General features: G+C 40.0%; 1 non-coding gene across 1 annotated transcript; it reads left to right on the forward strand.

Moving 5' to 3' along the window:
* Nucleotides 1-428: 428 nt before the first annotated feature.
* Nucleotides 429-511, forward strand: trnal-uaa (transfer RNA leucine (anticodon UAA)). Its single transcript has one exon. It is a non-coding gene; the product is annotated as a tRNA-Leu (tRNA).
* The last annotated feature ends 5781 nt before the right edge of the window (nucleotides 512-6292 follow it).

A 6292-nucleotide genomic window follows, 5' to 3' on the forward strand; every position in this document is an offset into this window, starting at 1 on the left:
GTTTGTTTTATTACATTTATTCAGTCATTAAAAAAAGAGAGTTTGTATAGACATTAAAAAAATCAGTCAATGAAGATCTTTACATTCTTATTAAAATGTTGACGATAGGCTACAACAAGATCCAAGCACCGTTGCATAAAAATTAATCGAGAGCTTAAAAATGCTAACAGATTTGCTATATAAACAATTAGCTGGAGCCTGTAAAATAAATACAGAGCCTTCTGTGTTAACTGATCAGTTACGTGACTTGTGTCTTGTTAATGTAACCTGCAACACCAGTTGGAGGTTACAAGACAAAACTGGAAATTGAACAGATGAAAAAATGGCAACACATCCTCATACCTACCTACCTAGGTTGATTGTCAGCATCGTAGACACACGCACTGGACCTTTATCGTACAGTCACAATTTGGGGAGGTTTTAGAAGTACCAGGATGGCCGAGTGGTTAAGGCGTTGGACTTAAGATCCAATGGGTGAATACCCACGTGGGTTCGAACCCCACTCCTGGTATTATATTGACTGGAGGTGTTCAGTTGCTCAGTCTATGCTCTCAAACAGGTTGAGGAGGAGGAGGAACTGGACTCTACCAGGTCCTTCCCCTGGACCACCTACCCACATCTGGATTTGAATTCCACTCAGTCTCTGTCAAAAAAAAATAAAAACGTTTAGTTTCCAGAAAAAATTCAATTCTATAGCACAGAATGATAATTTAGACAATTGCGTGCCTCCACTTTGTGCCAACAGTTCGGTGAAGGTCCTTCCCTGTTTCAGCATTATAATGCTCCTGTGCACAAAGCCCGATAAATCCATGAAGAAAAAGTTACTTTGCTCTTGTGGATGCACAGGGCCAAATCTCTGCAGTCAGATTCCAACATCTGGTGGAAAGCCTGAAGACAGTCGAAATGTTTGACTGTCCATGTACTTTTGGCCACACAGATAGAGCTCTTTCCACTTTTCTTTAAAAAGCTGTAATTTCCTTCTCCACTCGCTTTTCTTTACATTTTTACTTTTCCTCTCGCTCTCTCATCTGTCTCTTCCTTAGGGAGTAACGGTCTTGAATAAGGATGTGAAGATTTCTCAGATGTTCTGTCGTATAGTGTTGCAAAGGCTACCCCCATCCCACCTCCACCAAGCCAATTACTTTGGTAACAGAGAGAAGAAACACACACATGTAAGTAAACTTAAACCTGCCTGTCTTGTGAATATACACAAACGTGTAATGTACATTTTACCCTGGCTGACTCACAGGCTTGGCTATGTATGAGTGTGTGTTGTTTTCCCTCAGATGATGATGTGTGTGTCACAGGAGTGATAAGCATGAGCAGCACCTTGTCAGTGATGAGATGAGAGCGAGAGGAGGCAAGAGAGAGGCGTGAAGTGTCTCTATTGAAGCGCAGCACTTGTTCAAAGGAGGCAGACCTCGTCAAGTCGTCTTAACATAACATGTGAATGCAGACAGAAGTTGAGAGATGCCAACTTAAAGATGAGTTCAGATGCTCCTGAAGGAGCTGAGAGAGACGAGACAGAGGCCTTACAGGAAGGCAGAAGCCCAGAGGAAAGCGCTGGAAACCGGGGGGAGAGATGATACTTCCATCAGTAGCTTTGCATTGTCTGAGAAATGTTGGCATGTTTTCATTTGTCTCTCTCTCAGAATAGATGCTGTATGATTCATGTTGAAGATTACAGAGCACGGGAAGGGACATGGGGAAAAAAAGATTGAAGGTAAAAAAAAAAAAGATGTACTTTTGAAAGATTGAATCAAGGCCAGAGCAAAAGCTTCGTGACATCCACTTTAGTGCTACCTCGCAAATATCTTCAATCCACTTTTTTGGTCGATGCTATGTAGTTGGGCTGGAAGGACGGGGGTGGGACACTCTGTTGTGAAAGCGAGATCTCACAAAAGTCCATCTTTTTCTTTTCCACATCTGATGTATTTTCCCACCATGTCCCTGAACCATCACATGAGTTTTTTCACAAACCACATTTTCAGTGACTGTTCTGGACCCTTGTTCTATTATGGTCACATAAAGCTTTGCTTGTTATTCCTGACAAAAAAAAAAAATCTTTGAACAACCCAGAGGGTTAGTAACACACACACACACAGGAGTCTTAATATTTGGTTTGTTGCACAAAATAGAAACATTTAAAAAAGAATGATATTTAGCCCTGAATTGGCAATGTATATCCAAATCCAGATATTCCAGCATTTCTTTCTCTTTCTGTTGACATCAGAAAATTACTGTGCTTTTTGCACAACATCACAAAAGCTCTTAAAACACAGTGTTCATTACTTTTTCAGCACCAAACAGCAGACTGTCACATTTAGACAATAACTTGCTAAATGTTCCACTATGTTCAGCAGCTCAATTTCCCTCACGAGTTTGTAAAGACCAAAAACTGAAATAAACGTAATGAATACAGGAGCTATATTCATCAGGTGGCCAGAAACATGGTTCAAAATGAAACTGTGTTGCTCTGTAACAGCTGGATGAGTTAAATAGCAACTATTTGATTCTGCTTTACAACAGAACACGTTGCCGCCAGAGCCCTGACATATAACTTTATAAAGCTGTATGGTGAGCATTGTAGGAAACTGTTGGCCAGTCACACATCCAGCAGACTTGGAGGAACAATATCATTCATTTTGATTTGTGTTTTGTGTCAGCCTGACAAATGGAGAAGAAACATCTCCTTTTATTTTAGCTGTTAGCGTTTTTGGTCTCCACCAACTCCCGAGGAAGGAGTTGGTTATGAGCTAGTTTGTCATGCTAACCTTTACTTTTAAATAGTTATACTGTATATAGTTAGAAATAGTTATGCAGTTGCCTGAGGGGGAAAACATGTAATTAGGGGCAGCTTTGTCTTGATTATGTTATGTTATGATTGTTCACAATAGCCCTCACTATATCTTGTGTCATTGATTTGCTCTTTTATAACCAGTATGAAATTAAAAGTGTGGAGAGATATTTTTAAAAAAAACAAAAAAAGAGCTGTATTGGCATTTCACTGTAGAGGATAAATGTTAGAAAACAATCTGAAAATATGAGAACTGTCACGTTTGTGTCCTGACACACAAATGACAGCGGTGTAAACGTAAGCAACAAGGCTGATGTGGTCATTATACCACTAGAGATACGGAGCACAGTACTGGTGACGCTGAAAACGTTGTTATAATGTACATACTGTACTTGTGCAGTATATAAATATAGTGCCACAGGGAAAAAAAAGTGCCTGATGTGTCAGCTGGCCAATGACACCTCAGCTACTTCGCATAGCAGCACAACACTATTTCAACCCTGCTGCTCCAAACAGACTGCTGTACTGTACAGTATGCCCACTGCAGGCATCACCTCAGTCCATCCACCACCATGGATGGCCCACCCCCACCCACAGATTACTTTAAGGGTTACAGGGCCCTCTGTTGATCCAGGGCCAGGGACAACTGACCTCATGTTCCCCCCCATCAGCAGCCCTGCTGGCAGGCACCCGGACATCTGTCTCATCAGCTCTTGTTTGTGTCCCTCTGTCTGGTTCTCACACCTTTTTCATCCGTCACATTCAGTTCTTGTCTTTATCCTGTTCCTTTCTCTTTGTCATGCTGTGTCAATCCTAACAGTCTCTCTCCTCACTCTCATTTTCTCCTCTCTCCATTTCTTTTTCTTGTTTTTTTTTTCAGCTAAAGCCAGAGGTACCTGCACTTTATGACATTTCTTTTCATGATCTATAGCAGGTCAATCCAAATCCTCAGCTTTTGAATATATTAGGTTGCAAATCAAATACACCAATCAACCTTTTGGCACATACCACAGTTTTAAGCATATCTGTCCCTGCCAGATCTTTTTTTAATCTTAATTAAGATCAAAATGTTTCACTGGAAAAAAAAACAAAAAACGTCCCAGCTCTGCTGTGTGTGCTTTGGCGAACATTCTGATCATGAACATGCTGATACTATTGAATGTTCTACTAGCAGAAGTAGTGAACTGTATTTCTGACTTGGTTTAAGATAAACTTGGTATGACTTTGCAGATGTAACAGCAGCTCTCAGTCAGCTCTGTCGACTGGTTGAGAGTGAAGCCACCTCCCTGTAAAAATACCTCTGGGGTGGACTGAACATTAGAAACAACTAAATACAGCCAAAAGCATTATCCAGACATTAATCTAATTCATTATATTTATTCAGTGTGTTTTTGTATAGGGGCAAGTATGTAGCATAAACTGATGCCAAACACCACAGCTTTTATAACCTGAGCTAATTCACTATGCCTGTTCTGTGATGGGCCTTACATCAAATACACAAAAGACAATACAAACGCAAACTCCACAATATACTCACAAGAAAATACTGACAGAATAATATAAAACACAAACTGGTATCTAAGTCACGTATGAATTCAAATGAGGATTTACGTAAATGCATCTGTGCATGTTGCAATGCTCATGTTCTCACACCCAATTCATCAAATACAGCAGCTTTGGCCTTCAAATTATAACACTCCACCTACGCCTCTAGCGTCAGTTTTGAACGTGAAGGACTCTGCAATCAAGTGATAAAGACCAGGCTGTCCAGTTAGCAACAACAAGTAAGATACCACGTCCGGAGAACCCCAGGGGCAAGCAATGTTTCCCAGCTTTGCATGCTTGACCAAAAGAGGCTACACCCTCTGGCAACTATACAAAAACATACTGGCTGCACCAGATTGTATGAACACCACTTGTGGGTCACCGCTTCAAACTGGACCAACACGGTGGTTCGTTTGGAAACTTTCTCTAATATTACAAAAATGTTTTTCTGGAAACATTTTAGGCGAGAAATAAGCTGTTGCTGAATCTGTCTTCATTTTAACTTAGCAATGTGTACTTTTTATAAACGTCCAGGAGTTTCCAGAGGCATCGCGTCATGCTGGACGCCCCTGATTTGAATAAAGTAGCCAGATTTCAACTTCGACTGCATAAATGGGAGGTGTGAAAACGACGAATCCTGTGGACACGAACCTGTAGACTTTCAAAATAAAGGCTCCGCAGTCAAGTTAGTAATAATAATACGTAATATACAACATCTGGTTAGACGTTTAAAATAAAGGCTCTGCGGTCGTTAGCAATGACAAGTAATGTACAACGCACCATTAGAGATTCAAAATAAAGCCTGCTGACATAATATGACATATTATGAGTTTTGAAATGTTATTACTGTTGTCACTACTTACTGAAGGGTAGGGTCACTGACCAGGCTGCTGTATTTGACGCACTGGGAGTGAGAATGGGCTGGTTTGTAAGTGTATGTGACTGCTTGCCTTTGTGTTAATTCTGTGTTTAAATGCTTCCTCTACCTCGTCCTTTGTGTTAATAGACTTCCTCACTTCATCATTGACCACTACAGGTCTGTCAGGGTCAGAGGAAACATACTGTACTGTTGTACTATACTTAACAGACAGGCTGATAGAAAGTCACCCAGGGGAGGCGTTGATCATTTGAATGAAAATTGGATTAGGACAAACTAATAAAAATGTCTTTGGCCTCAGTCCCACTCAGCACCAAACTTCTTTATAGAGAGGAGGGAATCCCCAGAGAGTTTTAATTCCAAATTGAGATATCCACCATTGTTAATATCCAGTATAAAAAAACTGATTGATAGCACAAATTATGCTCCTACGTCTTATGATAGAAGGTAGTTAAGTCCTTGGTTTGGAGATTGATAAGAGTAACTGGCTCGGTCGGTATTAGACATTAAATTAGCATTAAATACTAGAGGAATGACAAGATGAACTTCAGGTAATGATTTAGTGAAACTAAAATTGAAATACAGACTACATAATGTTTTGGAAAATCCTGCAGCCACACCAAAGAAAAAGTGAGGACTAATCCATTGTTCCAAAGTGTCCTTATGCTACACATTTGACATATATGGCATGGCTTGTAGTGTTCTTAGGAAAAACTTTTTTTTTAAATACATTTGAGTCAGTTGTTAAAGAAACTGAAAAAGACATAAAACTCTTTTCAATATGAAATATCTTACATCATTTGTTCCTTTTGCTATTAATAAATTTGAACAGCTGTCAAATTAAAGCGTTCCTGTTGTAGACACGACAGATGAATCACAGAGGAAGAAGCAACATCATATATTTGAACTCTCACACTTTGCCAGAGGCGTGTACCTGCTTCTTCTGTATATCACAGAGTCTACATATCAGAGAAGTTCTCATGTCAAACCTGCATTTGTACTGAGGCATTCAAATGAAAGTCTCACAGCAGGGCTTGCAAACAATTGCGTTAGTGGAGTTGAGTCACAAGTAG

This window comes from Pagrus major, chromosome 18 (assembly GCF_040436345.1).
Source record: "Pagrus major chromosome 18, Pma_NU_1.0".
NCBI lineage: Eukaryota > Metazoa > Chordata > Actinopteri > Spariformes > Sparidae > Pagrus > Pagrus major.